At 42.7% G+C, this 21,468-nt stretch overlaps 1 long non-coding RNA gene across 1 annotated transcript; it reads right to left on the reverse strand.

Moving 5' to 3' along the window:
• Positions 1-5,320: 5,320 nt before the first annotated feature.
• Positions 5,321-6,142, reverse strand: LOC137359220 (uncharacterized). The gene is made up of 3 exons (XR_010971479.1): positions 5,837-6,142; positions 5,673-5,753; positions 5,321-5,584 (listed from the first exon to the last, which is right to left on the reverse strand). It is a non-coding gene; the product is annotated as an uncharacterized lncRNA (long non-coding RNA).
• Positions 6,143-21,468: the final 15,326 nt, after the last annotated feature.

Here is a 21,468-nt window from a genome sequence, read left to right on the forward strand (position 1 = left end):
AAGTCACATCTGTCCCATTGAATCACCCATTCAACATACACACAAATGTCACATTTCACCGCCCACACAACAGTGTCAGAAATCACAATAATTGAATGTTTCATTCCATTAAAGTATTGGTTGCAATCGGTATTATTTTGCAGACATCCAAATTATTTCTCCTTTCTTAAAAACTAAAATCCCTCAACAAATCCCCATGCATTCAGCAGCATCATTTTACAGCGATTAAGTTCTGATATATTTAGTTGTTGATTTTAGATAACAGACTGCGTGATGGATTAAAAAAACGTGATGGTAACAAATAAAAATGTACCCACCCTGAATACTGGAGGAGTTCCCTTCAGGATTTTCTGATCCAGGATCCGTATCACCCAAACTGTGACTGGTGTAATATTCAATCCGATTTAGGGAGTCAATGGAATCAGCAACTGTTAAACACAAACATGGATGGTTATTGGAGAGATCGATTGGGACGTTCCAGCAAATAACATAATGCCGTCATCATCTGGTGACAATGTCCTGGGACTTTGTATCTGACACGATTGTGAAACATTTATCACAGGGACTGCAGTAGTTCAACAGCAACTCGGGATGGACCAAATATGTTGGCTCATCCAGCGAGCAGTTAAAACAATACACAGTACAGCTGGTGGGTCAGATTTCAGACATCAGAGCAGAGACAATAGTATAAAACATAATCAGTTCGCACAGTTTCATAATCCAGAATCCTTCCATCCTGTCCGCGTTTCTTTCAATTTCAGAGTCTCAAACGGATGGTGGTGGCTTTAAAACCTAACCCCACCCCGGATAATGGGGCAGAAAAGTGTAAAGAGTGCAAGGAGACGAATAACGGATTTGTTCTTTCCTGGTATTTTTTGCAACCTGAGAAATTAATCTCAATGGTTAAATTGCCCTCCAAATATATCGCAAGACAAAACTTTTATCGATTTGCCAGTGTTGTTGCCCCAGTATTGTGAAACAGAATTTGTAGATTAATGTTAAACTTCAGAATGCAAAGTGTTCGGATATGTTTTTTGCAGGAACCACCGACTTCAGTTCAGGAGTTCCTGATGGAAGCGTGTTTCTGATCCAGAAATCCAGTCACTTAGAGAAATAAACTCTGAGTCAATGTGACTGTCTCCTCCTGAGAGCAGTTACTATTTATGGTCTAGCTTAAATGGAATAAAATGACATGATAGTTACAAACAAACAGAAATCACGTTCTTCAAGCAGTAGCAACGGGCGGGAATCTTCCCAAACCTATTGCTAATCTTGCTATACGCACAGATATAGACACACTCGCACTGTGATATGACTCCTTCACCTGGGGATCGCGAGCGGATTTCTGACAGTGTTCAGTCAGTAAACTGACCATTAACATGGGGTATTTAAGTGGAAGTGACATTTGTCTTGTGAACATTCGGCATGAAATATAAAACACTGACCTGAACGCCGGATCTGATAGGAATCCTTGCCAGGTGGAATATTCCCAATCTCTTCATAAATTGCTTGGTATAAACCAGCCGGTGAACCCTTGCCACTAGTGACAGAACCTGTCAGATGGAGGGTGGGAAGATTAAAGTTTAGTTGCAACCCATGAGCGTTTAACAGTAAATTATCTGCGAGCACATCCAAATCACAGAGACAGAGAGAGTAAAGGGACAAAGTCGGATACAGTGAATGCGGAGTAGTTTTGTTGTGTGTATTTTCGTACATGTCTGTGTCAATTCTACTGCATATCCCTATGTTCACCTGCAGCAGACTGAGGACAAATGTGCTAACTGAGGAAAAAATTCAATCAAGTTTGTTAGAAACGATCTCTCCCTAACAAAGCCATGCTGACTGTCCCTGATTAATGCCTGCCTCTCCAAGTGGAGATTAATCGTGTTCCTCAAAATGTTTTCAATATTTTCCCTTGCACTGACGTTAGATTCACCTGCCTGTAATTACCTGGTTTAACCCTGCTACCCTTCTTGAATAATGATACCACATTCACTGTCCTTCAATCCTCTGGTACATCTCCTGTGGCCAGCGAGGATTTGAAAATGTGTGTCAAAGCCCCTGCTGGATCTTCCCTTACCTCACTTAACAGCCAAGGTCACATCTCATCTGGGCCTGGGGATTTTTCCATTTTAAGCCCGCTAAAACAACAAACACTTGCTGCCTTTCAATGCTAATTTGTTTAAGTACTTCACAACCCCGCTCCCTGATCTCTACACCGACATCGTCCATCTCCATGGTGAACACAGATGAAAAGTAATCCATTAAAGCCGCATTTACGTCATCTGCCTGCACATTGCAGACGGCCATTTTGATCCCTAATCGTTCCCATTCTTTCCCTGGTTATCCTCTTGCCCTTGATATACTTTTAAAAAATGCATTGGGCGTTCCCTTGATCTTCCTCACCAGTGTTATTGCATGCCCCCTCTTCGCTCTCCGAATTCAATTTTTAAGTACCCCCTATACTTTCTGTACTCCTCTCGGGAGTCCGCTGTTTTTCAGCGCTCTGAATCTGCCAGAAGCCTCCTTTTTGATCCTTATCCAATCCTCCATATCCCTTGACACCCACAATATCCCTGGAATTGTTCGTCCAACCCTTCAACTCTATGGGAACATGTTAGCCCTGAACTCTCAATATTTCCCTTTTGAAGGTAAGAGCCCATGGGATCCAGGGCAATTTGACAAATTGGATCCAAAATTGGCTGCGTGGCAGGAAGTAAAGAGTAATGATCGAGGGTTGTTTTATTGAGTGCAAGCCTGTGACCAGTGATGTACCACGGGGATCGGTGCTGGGACCCTTACTGTTTGTAGTGAACATTAACATTAAACCTGAATATAGGAGGTATGAGGAGTAAGTTTGCAGATGATGCCAAAACTTGTGGTGTCGTAAATAGTGAGGAAGAAAGCCTTAAATTAAAGGACGATATAGATGGGCTGGTAAGATGGGCAAGGGAGCAGCAAATTGAATTTAATCCTGTGAAGGGTGAGGTGATGCATTTTAGGTGGAGTAACAAGGCAAGGGAATATGCAATGGATGGTAGTACCATAGGAAGTACAGAGAATCAGAGGGACCTTGGTGTACTTGTCCATAGATCACTGAAGGCAGCAGCATAGAAAGATAAGGTGGTTCAGAAAGAATATGGGATTCTTGCTTTTATTAGCCAAGGCACATAATATAAGGGCAGAAAGGTTATGATGGAGCAGCATACAACGCTAGTTAGGCCACAGCTGGAGTACTGTGCACAGTTCTGGGAACTGCACAGTCGGAAGGATGCGATTGCACTGGAGAGGGTGCAGAGGAGGTTCACCAGGATGTTGCCTGGGTCGGAGCATTTCAGTTATGAAGCGAGACTGGAAAGGCTGGGGTTGCTTTCTTTAGAACAGAGAAGGCTGAGGAGGGAATATGATTGAGGTATACAAAATTATGAAGGGTATTGATAGGATAGATAGGAAGAAAACTTTTCCCTTAGTGCAGGGGTCGGCAACCAGGGGGCATCGTTTTAAGGTAAGGGGAAGGATATATCGAGGTGATTTGATGGGAAAAGTATCACCCAGAGGATGGTTGGAGTCCAGAACACATTGCCTGAAGAGGTGGCAGAGGCAGGAACCCTCACAACATTTCAGAAGTATTTAGATGAACAATTGAAATGCCATCGCATACAACACCATGGGCCAAGTGCTGGAAAATGAGATTAGAATAGATAGGTGCCTGATGGCCGGCAGAGATACGCTGAGCCGAAGGGACAGTTTCAGTGCTGAATAACTCTATTAATCTATGACTCTATGACCTGATCTCCTGCTTGTGATCGTTTGTAAACGACTGCCAGTCTAGTGAGGTTACAAGGCTCGATCTTATCAGCTTTCGGACTGTCTTGTTACAGAGCCTGTTCTGGTCGGGTCCTTGGCAGTGCTAGGCGCCTATGCTGTCCCAGCTACAGAATCTTTCTCAAGAGAGAGAGGTCTATTTCTATAGGAACTTTATATTATTATGAAAAGTGTCATTTATTAAGCGTCCCATTTCTTATAATAAATCAGGAGTGATTTGGATGGGTGGAATATGAGTTGAGGGCGTCGTTTTGGAATGTTGAATCACCGCTGGTGAATACAGAAGGTCCTATACAAGTATCACCTGTCAAAATAACAGTCAGACACGGTTAGACAGCTCGATATTGGATGCCCAGAGCCGGAATCTGAAAGGCTGGAACTGATAACCAATGGATGAAGGAAGATTAACAGACAAATAAATAGTTGAATACACAGCTTAAAAAGTTGAATTAAATTTCCGGATCCTTTGTTAAAATAAGTAAATTCTTCCAGAGTTTCATGTATGATGTGCTGAACTCTCACAGTGAATGTGGACACTTCAAATCACTCTCCATTTTAAATGTCACATTTTACTAAATCCAGAGCACATTGACTGGAGAAAATCAGCAAAGAAAAATGTGTTTCTAACAAGGCCACTTGACAGTCCATAGAAATATGCAAGGAACGAGAGTTTTGACTGCATATGACACAATATCTGGGACCTTTCGTTGGATCCGCGGGAAGATATGAACCTCACCTCTTCTGATTGACTTTTTCTGTATAACCACCATCAGTGAGATCAACACACAGAATAGCAGGACTCCGAAGCAGACCGCAACTAGGATGGAAGTAGTTTTATATCCCTGTTCTTAATGACAATAATACAGAAAGGTTTAACACATACACAGTCCGTCTTGCACAATAACATATTTACAAAAGGGAGTTAATAATTATATCCACTGCTTCCGGGCGATGAGTCAGGCTGAACATTCCGCAATATGTGTGGTGCACATTGCACCAGAGGGAAGTGTGAGCCAGTCTAAATTACAGAGACAGTGCCCCCATGTTTCTGATGAGAACACGACAGTTCAGGTCCAGCCAGAATCTGGAATTAGCTGAATTTCAACCAGACCATTTGAAATATGCGGTGAGGAAAAAATATTCCAGTCAGTGAGAAAGTGCTCATAGCATCTTGAGAAAATGACTACAATACCAATTCAACTAATTCAAACCCTAACGCTGGCGAGGATACTAATAATGGTAAGTACCTGCAGATGTGGACGGGACAGCAATTGGAGGCACATCGAGCCCTGTGGAGTATATTGTACAAAAGGTTCAGGAGGATGAAATTTCAGCACTTTCCATTTAAACGATAAATACTGTTCTTAATTTCCGGAACTAGTGAGTCAATTTAACAAAACAATGAACCCTAACCCCACTCTCCAAACCCTGTCACCCTCACCGGAACAAATCACACTGGCATCTTCCTTGTGATCACAGTCAGACTGAGCCGGCGATGAAGAAGGACAGTCGGCCAGAGAAGATTCGCTTCCAGTGCATTTCACCTCATCCAGCCAGATAACACCGTCACCCTGGGAAAAAGTAGCTCCTCCTGGGGCCAAAAGAGCGTGACCACAATCCAGCTGTCTGCAGACAACATTGGCATCGGCCATATCCCAGGAGTCATCACACACCGTGCCCCAGCTGTTATTGCACAATATCTCAACTCTCCCGGAGCAGTTGGTGTTACCTCCAAACAGGCGCAACCAATGTCCAGAATCTGGCAAAGAGAATCAATGGTTATTATTGATGTAGTATAAGAAAGGAGTACATGTCAGATAGTTGGTATAATAAAGAGGAAGTAGCACCTGGTGAAAGCCCACGTTTACAATCATATTCTCGAATGCAGTCCTTTGACCTGTGGGGCTGCTCCTCAGTTACTTTTGCTTCTGTTCAGAAGAGAAACATGCTGACTGTATCAGACACCAATGTTTGAAATGACACTCGCACATTGAGACGTTTGTTGTGTTACCTGAACAAACAACACCAGCATCCTCCCTGTGTTCACAGTTGTGTTTACCCCACGGTTCTTTTTGACATTGCCAAAGGAACGATTCGTGTGAAATACATTCCATCCCATCAAGCCAAATGGGTCCGGATCCTTCTCCAAATGACTGAGCATAATAATCGATAGAACTGAGGGGACCGCACTGTAACTGTTTGCAGATCACTTCTGCATCAGGTCCATCAAGTGTATCCGAGCACACTGTTCCCCAGGTGCCATTGTAGAACACTTCCACTCTCCCCTCACAGCGATGCTTCCCATTCACCAGCCGCAGCTCTTTGTGCTCTGTCAATGACACAAGAAATATCCAGATAGTTAGATTGATAACTCGTTGTATGTTCATACTGCACAGCTCAACACATGCTGCACCGGTTGTGTTTACTGATTTCCAGTAATTATTTCAGAAAAGCGATAGAAAAACACCGACAGCCCATAAAGTAATAAAGAATAATCAACACGGATTTCACAACAGAAAGACAAACAACGTTATTGAATTCTTTGAAGAAGTTACAGAAAGATAACAGGGATAATGCAGTCGATGTAATATGCATGTTTTTTTTTCAGAAGGCCTCTGACAAGGATCATGACTGGGGTCAGAGCCTGTGAAGTCAAGAGATCAGTGGAAGAATGATAGGAAACCAGCTCCAAAGCACACCGTCCGGGTACAATGTGGTAACCCAGAATGGCGGAAGGTGGGAAGTGGTGTTCCACAGGTCTGGGGTCACTGCTGCTCAACATTTACATGAACGATTTGGATTTAGACAAGGGAGACTTAATTTCAAATTTTAAGATGACAGCAATTTGGGGGTATAGTAAACACTAAGAAAGACAGAGACAAAATACGGGAAGACGTTAATAAACGGGCCGAATGGGCATACAATTGCCAAATGAGTTGAATACAGATAAGCCTAAGGTGCTCAGTGTTGACAGGAAGAATAAAGAGGCCACGTACTTCTTGCAAAATAAGAGTGAAAATGATATAGATCAGCAAAGAGACCTCGGGATACAGAGGCACTAATCACTTCTGAAGTGACAGAGACCGAAGCGAGTGACCATAAATATAGGATAATCCCGAATAAATCTAATAAGAAATTCAGGAGAATTTTTTTTTTTTACCTAGGGAGTGGTTTGAATTTTGAATTCCGAACACATGCAATTGCTGAGGTGATTTGCACTGATGCCTTTATGGTAAAGCTATGCAGGTACATGAGGCAGAAAGAAGCTAGAGGATATGCAAAGAGGGTTAGGTGCAGTGATGTGGGGCGATACTCGTAGGCAACGTAAACACCACATTGACCAGTTCGTCCGAATGGCCAGATTCCGTGCTGTCCAATGTATGTATTTCGAAGTAATATCTTCCCTGTGAAACCACGTGCACAACACTACGGAAAATGGGAACATGGAAGCACCTTTACCTGAACACATGATCCTCACATCTTCTTTATGAGAACAGTCGTGGTTACCCCACGATGCTGAGGGACATTCCCAGAGAAATGATTCGTTACTGGAACACTTCAGTTCATCCAACCAAACTGGCCCTGAACCTGGTCCACAAGATGCAGGAAGTGCCAGGTCCAATGCCTTTCCACAACCCAGCTGTTTGCAAACCACGTCAGCGTCCGCCAGATCCCAGGAATCATCACAAACTGAGCCCCAAGTCCCATTGTAATAAAGCTCCACTCGGCCAGTACATGGGCTTCCACCGTCAGCCAGCCTTAACTGCACGTGGTCTGTTGGATAACAGTACATGAGGATTATACTTTCAATAGACATTCACATCATCACTCAATACAACTGATTTTATCATCACCAGCACAAAAAATGAAGGTTAAATGCACCGGTGACAGGTAAAAAAAATATACAACAGAATATCTGTTTACACTTACTTCTTACATAGAATGTAAAGAACGGCAATGTTTCAGATATGCTATTACATCTGGCTTTGACAAGTTCTGATCTCCAGTTCACCTTTTATGTTTTGAATGCTGTGTACGGTGTCAAGCAGGCAATCACTCACACGATTAACAGTTAATTTATACTCATGTTATATAACTGTATCTGTTCTTTATCCATGTATGTTACCCTTATTTGTTATCTTGGTCAGACATTTACTGCCATCTGCTATTTCCCTCATCTTCAATTACAAGTGACTTGCATTTATCTAGCGCCATTAACGTAATTAAACATCCCAAGGCGCGATACAGGAGTGATAGCAAAGACATTTTAACACAGAGCACCGAAAAATATATTAGGTCAGATGACCAAAAGCTAAGTCAAAGAGTTAGTTTTTATGCAACGTCTTAAAACAGAAAGACAGGTTGAAAGGCAGAGAGATTTAAGGATGTAATTCTAGAGCATGTGACCTTCGCAAATAAAGGCACGGTCGCCAATGGTGCACAATTAAAACCAGGAATGACAGCAAGATTAACACCAAGATTCCAAGCTGTCTGGCTGAGTGACAGACAGTTGGCATGGCGAGAAATGGAGTTGGAGACAAGGAAACATGCGGTGGGGACTGATGGTTTCTATCTTTTCAATACAGTGTTGGAGGAATTTTCTGCTGATGCAGTACTGAATGTCAGCCTGGAATTCTGACAGTGTACAGGCATTGGAGGGCTCAAGAGTGTTGAATGTGAGGTAGAGTTGGATACAGTGAGATACATGTGGAAACTGAGGCTGTGTTTGCGGATATCGCTGAAAGGCAGCATGTAAATGAGTAATGAAGTGTCAAAGGATCGATCCTTTGGTGACACTATAGGTGACTTTGAAGGAGCGGGAATGAAGCCATTGCAGGCCACTTTCTTACCATGACTGCATGGATAATACTAGAACCAGCTGAGTGCAGTCCCACCCAGCCGTGTGTTAATGGGGAGGAATTGGAGAAGTATTTCATGATCAATCATATAAAAATTTGAGACAAATCAAGAAAGAGGAGGTGGAATCGTTTATGTTTGTCACAATCACTTCGGATGTCGTTTGTTTTCGTCCTGTGGTGTGAATAGAAAATTGATTTGCGGAATTGAAACATGCAGCTTCATATAAGATGAGCATGGATTTGGGAGGCGACGACACATTCAAGGACTTTGGCGAGGTACGAACAGTTGGAGCTGGGGCAGTAACCTGCATGGACAGGTGGTCAATGGTTCCTTTCTGAGGAGAGGTGTGATGACTGCTGATTTGATGGAGAGGAGCCTGAACATGTAGAGAGAGAGAGAGAGAAAGAGAATCGTTAATATTGCCAGCTAACATGGAACCCAGGAAGGGAATGTTTGTGTTCAGTAGTTTAATAGAAATAAGGTGTATCCAGCAAAATGTGGATACCATCAACAGCACAGGTTCAGAGTGAGAGTGAAGGATTCTAGGAGAGAAACAAGAAATGTGAATTCAGGGTGATCGTATGGGATGGGGGTGGGAACTGATAGGAAGTTAGGCCTGATGGGTTGGGGAAGAAAAGGAAGTAGTGGAGGTGACTGAACGGATGTTTTTGAACTTTGTGACAAAATATCTACGAGCTCCTCTCAATTATTTTTGGAGTTCAGGGTGGATGAGGCAGGGGAGTGGTTCAGGAGGAAGATTTATGATGGAGAATATTTGCTGTGCATTTTCTTTGCCTTCCTGGATAATCTTTGTCAAACGGGAGGTTTTAGTGAAGATGAGGAGGACCCAATGATGCTTTTTGTGATTGATCCATTCAGGATTATAATACCAGATAGTTCCCCACATGTCACCGTGCCTTTCTGTTTTTTAATTATTTTAGGGAATGTTGGTGTCACTGGCAAGACCAGCAGTTTAATCCACGCTATTTATTACTTCATTATTACTTTACTACTCCACTTCATATTGGAGAATGTAAGGTCCACAAGTACTGCCCTTAAACATCAGCCTTGTAATATGCAGTATCTTCGTGCAGAATTACGTTCTAGGGTTGTGTTGATTACTACATTATCATGAATCAATTTAATGTTAATAGCATAAGAGAATCACTTACCTTTGTAAGGATGGGACTCTGTCTTTGACAAGGAATATATTTGAGCAATTTTAGAGACATAAACCGCATGTCTGAACAGAGAATATGCAGACTTGTCTGTCCAGACAGACTGCTGCAATTATGTTAAATGAGCAAACGAAACTTGTGAGGCACATTAGCAATTGCTATTGTCTGCAAAGATTCAATGAACTAAACGACTAATTCTATCAATATATGACTGTTGGACCGGACCAAAGAGGGCAGAAAACAGGATCTGTCTGCAAAATGTTGGACAGGATCAGGAAGCGCCTACAGGCAATTGGACGCCAGATGTGTAGACCTCCTGGCTAAACAGAAACCAGTATTTAATCTGGACTGGACAAAAATGATTGGACTAATTGCGTCAGGCACTTTGGAGAGTAAACATCAGCAATGTGACCCATCAGATACAGAAGTAGAAGACAAGGAGAAGACACATGGCTTCTGTAGGTGGGCATAAATGTTGGGTGGAGCTTAACATCTACCTAACTGAAGAACAAGATGACATACTCGACTCTGTCCAGTGACTGAGTGTGTAATAACCATTCAGCACTGTAAACTTCTGACGTGAAACGCTGGATGTATTGATTTCCGCAGTGTCCGAAGAAAATGCTTACTGTAACCAATCGGTATCAAATCTGAATCATTAACGATCTCATATGTTGTAAGTTCCACATGTCGTATGCAAATAAATGTTCATTGGAACAACCCGAAAACATCTGCCCACACTCAAGCCAAAAGACTTGCAGGTTGTTAGGTAAATTGGCCATTATAAATTGCCCCTAGCGGTGGTCGGGAAATATAGGGACAGATGGGGATGTGGTAGGAATATGGGATGAGTGCACGATTAGTATAAATGGGTGGTTGATGGTCGGCACAGACTCGGTGGGCCGAAGGGCCTGTTTCAGTGTTGTATCTCTAAACTAAACAAAACTAAACTACACTCTGCATAATGCAACATCCCCAGAACACATGCCTGCATTAACATGCTACACAATGAAACTTTAAAGTGTCTAGTCCAAAACATCTGTCTACTTTCATACACAACCTAATGAAACTTGCACCAGACCAACTCCCACACAGCTACCTCCACTTATATACTATGCAGTAGAACTGATTGCAAGCTTGGCGCCGGATTTGATACCACAGCTGAGATTCCAATTCCGTATTCTCTTTATCATAAGGCCGTTATCTTTCACCTCTATCATCATTCACCTCCCTTCCTGCCTCAGCCCATCTGCTGCTGAAATGCTCACCCATGCTTTGTTGCCTGCAGAATCGAATATTTCAATGTTCTCCTGGGCGATCACCCATCTTGCATCCTCCAGAAACATCAGCTTATCCAAAGTTTTGTTGCCTGCCCGACATGAAGCCCCTCTCAGGAACGCCATGGCACTCGACGATCTATTGGTTTCCCTGCGATCAATACCTAGAGTTTCCAAATATGATCTTCCTGTTCAGACACCTTCATGCTCTCCCCCTACATCAGTATAACCGTCTCCAGCCTGAATCATTTCAGGAGCTCTGCTTTTTTCTGAATACAGCTTCTTGTACTTCACCCACTTCAATTGCCCACAACTTTCAGTTTTGCCTTTAACCATCTAACCCCCAGATCTGAATTTCCACCAGAACTATTTCCGTGTCTCCGGCTCTTCAAATCCAACCATCTGACTAAGAATTTCGTCACCCACTCCATCATCTCTTTGTTTGGCTCTGTGTCAGTTTTCTCTCCGTTTACATTCCTGTTAAACCCCTTGTGATGTATGTGTTAATTGAAATTTCTGTAATACAAACGTTCTTGCTGTTTAATTGTGTCCGTGTCCTCTCTCTCTGTACACCACCCCAGCTCCCCGACCGCCCACCATCCTCTCCCACTCTCCTCGAGTGAAATTACTGGTTTGAGAAACACAGGAACAAGTAACCGATATTATCACTTTTCTCAGCAGATTAGACATTTCACTTTTATGTTTTTGTAAAAGCAGTGAAGAATTTGCTTACCTGAACACAGGACCCCAACATCCATACTGTCAGTGAGAGACGAATTCAATGTGAATAAGCTGCAGTTCTGGAGCTGCAATTCGTTTCCTTCACACTGGACATCATTCACCCAGACGGGTCCTTCACTCTCTCCGTCCTTTGACTCGTTATAAGCGGCTGTCGCTTCACCACAACCCAGCTGTGTACAGACTACGTTGGCATCATTCAGGGTCCAGTGTCTATCCTGCAATCTCCCCCAGCTGCCATTGTGGTAAATCTCCACTCGCCCATCACACCAGCTTCCCCCGTTAGTCAGTCTTAGTGACCAATTTTCATCTACAACATGAAACACATTGAGAATGGTGAAACTGAAGCAAAATATCTCAGAATTTACTGCCACCCGAAAAGTCATTAATATTAATGTTTACTATTCCTGTCATCATTGTTCAGAAGGCTTGTTGAAAGATCATTTTCACCATTACCTTTTCTCTGTAAATACATTTTAGAGACGGACCGAGTAGCTTACGGTTGCTGAACTGGGGACAGAGGGTAAAATGAACTGTCGGTGATAGCCGATGGATTGAAGGTCGTCCTCCTGTCCACATGCACTGATATTCCAGCTCTCGCCCTGTACTTGAAAATATCATCAACTTTTCTTCCAATTTATCCTCCTTATATTCACATGGTCCATCTTCAACTCTTCCATTCTCTTCCTCAACATCTCTGTCTCTGCTTCTGGGGATAGGTTATTAACTAATATAAAGAGTAAACCCAGTGACTCTCACAGTTACCTTGTCTATGCTTCCTCACACCCCAATTCTTCGAATGACTCTATCACATTTTTTCACTTGCTCCATCTGCAATGTCTGGTGATGCAAACTTCCATACTAGTGGTTCCAGATATGTATTCCTTTTTCCTCAACCGAGGACTCTCCTCACCTCCTCATCCACCCACCATAGTTGACAGGGCCCTCAAGCACGTCCATTCCATTCCCCAAACGTCTGCTTTCACCCTTTCCCCCTCCCGGAACAATGATAGGATTCTGATTCTCCTCATCTTCCACTCCATCAGCTTCCATATTCAACAGATCATCTTCCACCATTTTCACCACCTTTAATGTGGTGCCACTACAAATCACATCTTCCCCTTCCCTCCACGTTTAACATTCTGAAGGGACCATTCGCTCTGTGGCACCCTGATTCACTCTTCAATCATTCTCAGTTCCCCTTCCCCCAGGACCTTCCCATGAATGCGCTGGAGGTGCAACCACTGCCCTGTTACCTACACCTTTCTCACCATCCAAGCCGCCAAATACTGCTTCCAAGTGAAACAGCGATTTTCTTGTACTGCTTTCTCTTTAGTATACTGTATTCACTGCATTGACTGATCATGATACCGTCTCCTTTACATTGGGACACCACACATAATTGAGTGCTTACTTTGCACAACACCTTTGTTCAGTCTGCAAGCTTTACCTTTAGCTTCCAGTTGCCTGTCCTTTTCATTATTTATTCCGCTCCCACTCTGACATCTCTCTCCTCTTTCTCCGACACAGTTCCAATGAAGATTAACATAAGTTTGAGAAACAGCACTTCCTCTTTCCACTAGACTCTTTACAGGCTTTAGGAATGAACACTGAATTCAGCAATTTCAGGAAAGATTCCCTCCCCTTTTTGGAACGATGTCTTGCCTTCCAATTTGCAGCTTCTCTCGAAATGTGTTTTTCACTTGGCCCATTCCTACCTCTTTCTGCCTTGCATTGTCCCATTTATCATTTAATTCTTCCTGCCTTCCACCATATCACAGATTGTTCCTTTCGTTATTTCCTTGCTTTCCCCTTTCTTTAAAAACTGTTAAATCTCTAACTTCTGATGAAAGATCAGCAAACCGTAAGGTTGATTCTGTTTCTTTCACCGTAGATGCTGCCAGAACTTCTGAGTATTTTCAGCACTTACTGTTTTTATTACCTATATTTTAAATTGTGAAAAGTGGGAGCAATGTGCGTTGAGCAATGTCCCACGTACAGCTATCAGTTAACTGAGCAGATAATCTGTTATGAGAGGGCGCTGGTTGAGGGATAACTGGGAGAATTGTAATTTACATCAAGTTTGTGAACTAATCAAAGACATGGCATATTGGTGAAATAACGAGTTACTTCACTCACGATCATTTTATTGCCCTTAATGTAATGGAAATTAAAATTTATCTCATGTTATTTAGCTGGAAACAAGTTCAGAGTTTTTTCTATTGTACAGCTGATCTTTGCAGAGAATTCCATGATAATTCATATTTGAACGGCCAACATTGATAACAGTTTCAATGCTCGAGCAACATTTCCATTCTATGGCAGTGGTCCTGGGAGCAAATTGCTGATTCTACAGCCCTTGAGCAATGCCCTAGATTTACCACAAAAGAGATATTATATGAGCGATAAGTACTAATCACGAGACATTGTATGTATTCAATGTTTACTAGAGTGAAGCTCTTTGATTAATTTGTAATTTAATTCAGACCAATAAACCGACAAACTCATCTCAGAATCTTAGTGTCGAAGGAAGCATGGGATCAGCAAAACTAGTGAATCAGCGACCTGTGGAAATAGTTAATGATGCTTGACAGCAGAACAGTTGGTGTATTTCAGTTCAATTGACTGAGATGACTCACCCGTACAGATGACACTGGCATCATTTTCATGGGAGCAGCTAAACTGTTCCCAGGATGAAACAGGACAATCCCACAATCGCGTCTCATTCCGCCGACACCTGTAACTTTCCTTCCACACTGGACCGGCTCCCTTCCCAAAGTGAGCTCCTCCCGGGATTGAGGTTACTGTCCCACACTGCAAGTGCTCACAGACCACGTTGGCGTCTTCTAGATCAAAGTACATGTCACACAGCGTCCCCCACTGGTCTCCGTGCAGCACCTCCACACGGCCAGAGCATCTGTTCGTCCCATCAACCAATCGAGGTCCATTTTTCCCTGTATTGGAAACCAATCCAAATCCAAATAATTTATAAATCATCCTCTGCATAGAAACAGCAAAATAGAAAATGGGTATAAAAGTTGAATCTTATGTACACGATTATCTCTCCAAACTTTATACAAATTATCTATCAAAAAACAATTCGAATTACCACAGCAACACAAAAGCAAAATACTGCAGATGTTGGAAATCTGAAATAAAACAGAAAATATTGGAAATACTGAGCAGGGCTAGCAGCATCTGTGGAGAGAGCAAGAGAGTTATGTTTCAGGTCTGTGCACTTTCATCACAATAATTACTACAGGACCTCTTTAAGAAGTTGGCTGAACACTCAAAAATTAACAGCTCTTCTTGCAAACGCTAATCGATTGTTGGTCTTTATCTCTTGGATTTTGGAATGTAAACGATGAAGGATGTGATGTTTCTGTTGTCTCTGTTGTCACGTTTGGGCACTGCACTTCACAAAACCATTGGCTTTGGAGGTTGTTCAGAACAGTGTCACCAGAATGGCAACAATGCTTAAAGAGTTACATTATGAAGACAAGTTGCATAACCTTTGTTTGTAGTAGATTTGGTTTGGAAGGATTACAGCTTATCTGGTTGATGTGTTTAAAATGGTTAAGGGGTTTGATAGATGAGCTATAGATGATCTGGAGAACAAATACAAAACAAGCCCATTTAGGAGCTGCTTTTCTTTATGCGGATGTGGACATCTCTGGCAGAGGTGGCAGTTATTGCTCAACTCTATTTGCCCTTGAAACCGGTGTCAGGACCGTCCTCTTGAACTGCAATTGCCTGCATGGGGAATGTTCTTCTGCAATGCAGTAAGGTAGAGTTAAGGCAAAGTGTGCAAGCATAGAGTGTACCTTTAACTGCATGTGTTGGAAGCAGAGTGGGAAGTTTGGAATTTGGTAATTAGTGGCTAAGACTGAAATCTAGCCGTAACATTTAGCAATTCGCTTGGAATTAAAAACCAAACTGCAAGGCAGTTCATTGTTCGCAGTGAACAGTGCAAGTCAGGTTCGCAGTAAGCTGTCAATCAGCTGTGATTGTGCGAACTCGAGTAATTACTGTCAGCTGGAAACTGTCTAAACTGTTGCATCTCGAAGGTACCTCTAAAAGCATATAATATTGGACGTCATTGCAAGACGATTTGAATAAAGGAGCAAGATGTTACTGCACCTATACAGAGCTTTGGTGAGACCACACCTGGAGTATTGTGTGCAGTTTTGGTCTCCTTATCTGAGGAAGGATGCCCTTGTCATGAAGAGTGTGCAAAGTAGATTTACAAGGCTAATTCCTGGGATGGCTGGATTCACGTATGAAGAGAGATCGGATCGACTCGGACTATATTCACTAGAGTTTAGAAGAATGAGAGAGGATCTCAGAGAAACCTATAAAACTCGAACAGTACTGGACAGGCTAGATGGAGCGAGGACGTTCCCTATGGCTGGAGAGTCCAAAACCACGGGTCACTGTCTCAGGACATGGAGTATGCCATTTAGAACCGAGATGAGGAGAACTGTCTTCACTCAGAAGGTGGTGAACCTGCGGAATTCTCTACCACAGAAGGCAGTGGAGGCCAGATCTCTAAATATATTCAAGAAGGAGATGGATATCTTTCTTAATGCCAAAGGAATCAAGCGATATGGGGATAAACGGTAACAGAGTACTGAATTAGATGATAGGCCATGACTTTTTTTGAATGGCGGAGCAGGCTCGAAAGGGATGTCTGGCCTACTCCTACTCCTATTTTCTATGATTCTATTTTTAGACTTCTAGTAAGGCAGAATGTAACCACAGATTGCAATGTTAACTGAATACTTTATGAACATAGTGGGAAGTTAGAGTTTGCTAAGAGTAAGAATTCGGTGCAGAGGGGGAAAAGGAGGTATTTTTTATTCTTTCACAGGGGGTGGGAATTTCGGGCGAGGACAGCATTTATTACCAATCCCGAACTGCCCTTGCAAAGATGGTGGTGAGCCGCCTTCTTGTACCACTGCGGTGCATGCGCTTTCAGTACACTCACAGTACTGTTAGGAAGGGACTTCCAGGATTTGACCCAGCGACAGTGAAGGACCAGTTATATAGTTCCAAATCAGGACGGTGTGTGCTACGGAGGAGAACATGCAGATGGTGTTCCCATGCATCTGCTATCCTCGTCCTTCTAGGTAGTAGAGGGTGAGCGTTCGGATGGAGGTGTTCTGTTTTGTCTGTTAAACTGAAGTCAGTGACTGGAGCCACCGGTTTAAAACAGCGCCACAGCCAGCAGCAGCAGAACCCATTGGAAGGGGCTGAGAGGCAAACACCAGGCAAATCGAGGGAAAATCTCACTAAGTGAAGCAATTGTCAGGTCAGAGTGTGAGAGGACGTGGGTAAGTTGTAAATAAGTATTAAGTTAATTGATGAGTGCTTAGTGTTTCGGCGTTAGCTGACCAGTAAAATAGTGTTAAAGCTAAAATGCATCTACAAATAATTTGACCTCTAAAATAAAGACAGACGAAGTTCTGGCAGAGCAGGTTTTTCTCGATATTGGAATGTGTAGATAATGGAACTGTCCCGAGGGAACTTGTCTGTAGTAGATATCGCCACCTGGAAACTCTCTGGCTCAGGATCACAGAGCTGTTGTGGGAATTGGAGAAACGCCAACACATATGGTAGCAAGAAGAGTATTTGACAGTTTGCTGCAGATTTCAGTCACACCTTGTAGAGAGCTGCAGGATCAGAATGAGGTTGTTGCAGCTTATAGTGCTCAGGAATGGAAATCCAGATGTAATGGAGAACGAGGATATACAGAAGTGAACAGGAACAAAGTCCTGGCTATTTGTGAGGATAAGGATGAAGACTGTCAGAAGGACAGCCAGAATGTTGACCGTGATACCTTGGAATAGGAAGCTGTTCAAAAGGAGGAGGAGTGGAGCATAATGTGATACTTTTAAGTGATTCAATAATTAGGGCATTAAGAGTTCCACACAGTATTTTCCCAACTTGTGCGAAGTGCGGGTTATCTCAAATCAGATTGCAAGAATGGAGGGGAAATATCCAGTCGTTGTGGACCATGTAGGGATAAAGAACATAGCAAAGAGTAAGCAAGAGGTTCTTTTCCGAGAGTACCAGGATCTGAAATATAAAATAAGTTCTCAAGGATTATAATCTCTGGATTATTATACAAGCCGCTTGCACTTTAGCATCAGAAAAATAAACGATCAGGGAGATGAACATGTGGTTGAAGGTTATGATGTTGGAAAGAGGTTTTACCTTTCATGGGACCCTGACACCTGTACTGGGATATTAAAGAACTATTCTGTTGGAATGTGTGGCACCTGAATCGGGTTGGGATCAGGGTCCCAGAATAAAGGATGAATAGTGTTGTTACAGGAACCTTAAACTAGTAAATCGGTGAGGGGAGGCTGGTGGGGGGCGGGGTGAGGGGGTAGAGCACAGTTGTAAATGCAGCATATCTAGGTGCTACAGGAAATGGAAAACTAAAACATGCAACATTTGAGTCAGACCATTTTACGGTTTTACATCACGTGCCTTTGCGCTGAAAACAGCAGTTGCTTTCTTGAAAAAGCAGTTGTTAGAAATACTGACAGACCGCAACGTTTTGGGCCGTGTACTCTGTCCATTGTCTGGAGAAATAATTGTAATTGGTGGAAGCTGTCTGTTTATATGTAGTGCAGAACGGGAATGTGGGCAGGATCTTACTACTGTTAGGTTATTACATGTTCCTGTTCTGGCTGTTATTGGTCAGTTAATTATATTGCATGAGAGGTCAGTAGATGTCATTATTCTTGCTGCTGATTCGTCAGTTATTGTGCATTGTGGCAAGTCAATCCATGCTACTGTTCTGGTCGTGGTATGTTGGCTGCACAACAGGTGCTTGTGCGTTTCTCGAGGAGGGAAACCCTGATATTCACTGAGGAACAGGCCACTTTTAGGGGGAAGGTCTTGTGTTTATCGATCTCCATAGCTTCCCTGACGCAGTGAACGGCACAAGCCTGCCATCAAAGAAGCTCAACTCAATGACCACAGCATTGAATGGTCCAATTCCAAACTCAACCTCATCTATTATGGACTGGCTTGCAAGACACGGGAACATCATAAGTATAAAAGAAACCAAAAACATGCAAAAATGCAAAAAATAATGCACAGATCTTCGTGAATGGCAGAGATACAATGAATAGCAAAGGATGACAAAACAGTTCGCAAGAGCTCCAAAGCTTTTACAATAACTTCAGAAATATATTGTCATTAAAAGCAATGTGGTCTCATTACGATGACAGTTGTGATATTATAAATGAAAATAAGGAAATGGCAGGAATTATGCAGAATTACTTTGCATCAGTATTTACATGCACACAACTTTTATTAAGGTTCTTTGTTGCCACAGTCGGCCAAATGCTGCCCTGACATTGAGGGCAGTCACTCTCATCTGGAATACAGCTATATCATACATGTTTGCATAAAGGGTGTGATGAGGTCTGAAGCTGAGTGGTCCGAACAAACCCAAACTGAGCATCACTGAGCAGTTTATTGGTAAGTACTGCTTGATAACGCTGTAAACAACACCTTCCATCCCTTTGTTAATGATAGAGAGCAAACTGCTGGATCAGTAATTAGAAAATTGCAATTGTCACACTGCTATTTAAAGAAGGTTATCGAGTGAACCGAGGGAATTATAGACTGGTTAGCATAACAGCAGTTGTCAGGAAATTACTAGAGTATACATTTAAAGATGGAGTGTCTGATCACCTTGAAAAGTTACAGCTAATCAGAGAGAGCCAGCGTGGAATTGTAAAAGGTAGATCATGCCTGATGAACCTGATCAAATATTTTGTGGTGGTAACTGAAGTAGAGGACAGGGGAACCTCAATGGATGTTACTCAGATGAACTTCCAGAAAGCACTCAACAAAATCCCTCGTAACTGATTGTTGGCTAAAGTTGAAGCTCATAGAATTTAGGGAAAATTATTGACCTACTTAGGACGTTAGTTTAGTGGCAGGAGATAGACAGCAGGGATAATGGACAGATCATCTAACTGGCAGGATGTGAAGGCGCCGTCCCGCAGGAACCTCAACTATTCACCATATTTATTAATGGTTTAGATGACTGGATAGAAAGCCACATATAATTGACATACTCAATATTGCCATTAAAAGACACCATCAGCCATTTTGTAATCATGTATATTTTAAGCATAACTTTACAAAAAAAAAATTCAGTGACTGTGTAAAACTATTTCAATATTGGTGAGTGTGAGGTGTCCAATTTGGACTTTAAAAGATTACAGTACTTTATAAATGGTGAAAAGCCGGATGCAGCACAGGGAAAAGAGACTTCAGGGTCATGGGCAAGTACAGGAACGAAAAGCAAAACAGCCAATGGAATGCTGTGCTTTTTATCTAGTGGAATGGAATACAAGGGGCTAGAAATGATGCTACAGCGAAAAAAAGAAAACAGGCCAGGCACCATCTGGCGTAATGTTCAGCTATGGGCAATATGCGTTGGGAAGGATATGTTGACCAGGGAGACTGTGCAGCATAAGAGATGCTAGAATGATTCATCGGCTTCAAATGTTTCTGTTTTTTATTCATTCATAAGATGTGGGTGTCGCAGGCAAGGTCAGCATTCGTTGTTCATGCCTCGAAACCTTTCACAACTGGGTGACTTGTTAGGCTATGCAAGAGGACAGTTAAGAGTCAACAACATTGCTGTGGGTCTCTTGTCACATGTAGGCCAGACCAGGTAACAATGGCAGATTTCATCCCCTAAGGATATGACTAAACAAGATTTTTTTTTAATGACAATCGACAATGGTGTCATGGTCACCATTACTGAGACTAGTTTTCAATTCCAGATTTATTAACTGACTTTAAATTGCACTGACTGCGATGGTGGGAATTGCACCAGCGTCCCCAGAATTAGCCTGGGGCTCTGGATTGCTAGTCCAGTGACATTAACACCACGCCACTGCCTCACCTCACTATGAAGTAGGATTACACAAACTGTGGCTGGGTTCCCTGAAATTTGGAAGAGACTTGTCTTGATGTACAGAGAGATTTGGGTGTTCAGGTCCATTGTTCCGTGAAGGCGGCAACGCAGGTCAATATAGTGGTCAAGAAGGCATACGGCATGCTTTCCTTCATCGGACGGGGTATTGAGTACAAGAGTTAGCAGGTCTTGTTACCGTTGTATCGGACTTTGGTTCGGCCACATTTGGAATACTGCGTGCAGTTCTGGTCGCCACATTACCTAAAGGATGTGGATGCTTTGGAGAGGGTGCAGAGGAGATTCACCAGGATGTTGCCTGGTATGGAGGGCGCTAGCTATGAAGAGAGGTTGAGCAGATTAGGATTATTTTCATTAGAAAGACGGAGGTTGAGGGGGGACCTGATTGAGGTGTACAAAATCATGAGAGGCATAGACAGGTTGGATAGCAAGAAGCTTTTTTCCCAGAGTGGGGGATTCAATTACAAGGGGTCACGAGTTCAAAGTGAAAGGGGAAACGTTAAGGGGGGATATGCGTGGAAAGTTCTTTACACAGAGGGTGGTGGGTGCCTGGAACGCGTTGCCAGCGGAGGTGGTAGACGCGGGCACGATAGCGTCTTTTAAGATGTATCTGGACAGA

Source organism: Heterodontus francisci, unplaced genomic scaffold, assembly GCF_036365525.1.
Source record: "Heterodontus francisci isolate sHetFra1 unplaced genomic scaffold, sHetFra1.hap1 HAP1_SCAFFOLD_124, whole genome shotgun sequence".
Classification (NCBI taxonomy): Eukaryota; Metazoa; Chordata; class Chondrichthyes; order Heterodontiformes; family Heterodontidae; genus Heterodontus; species Heterodontus francisci.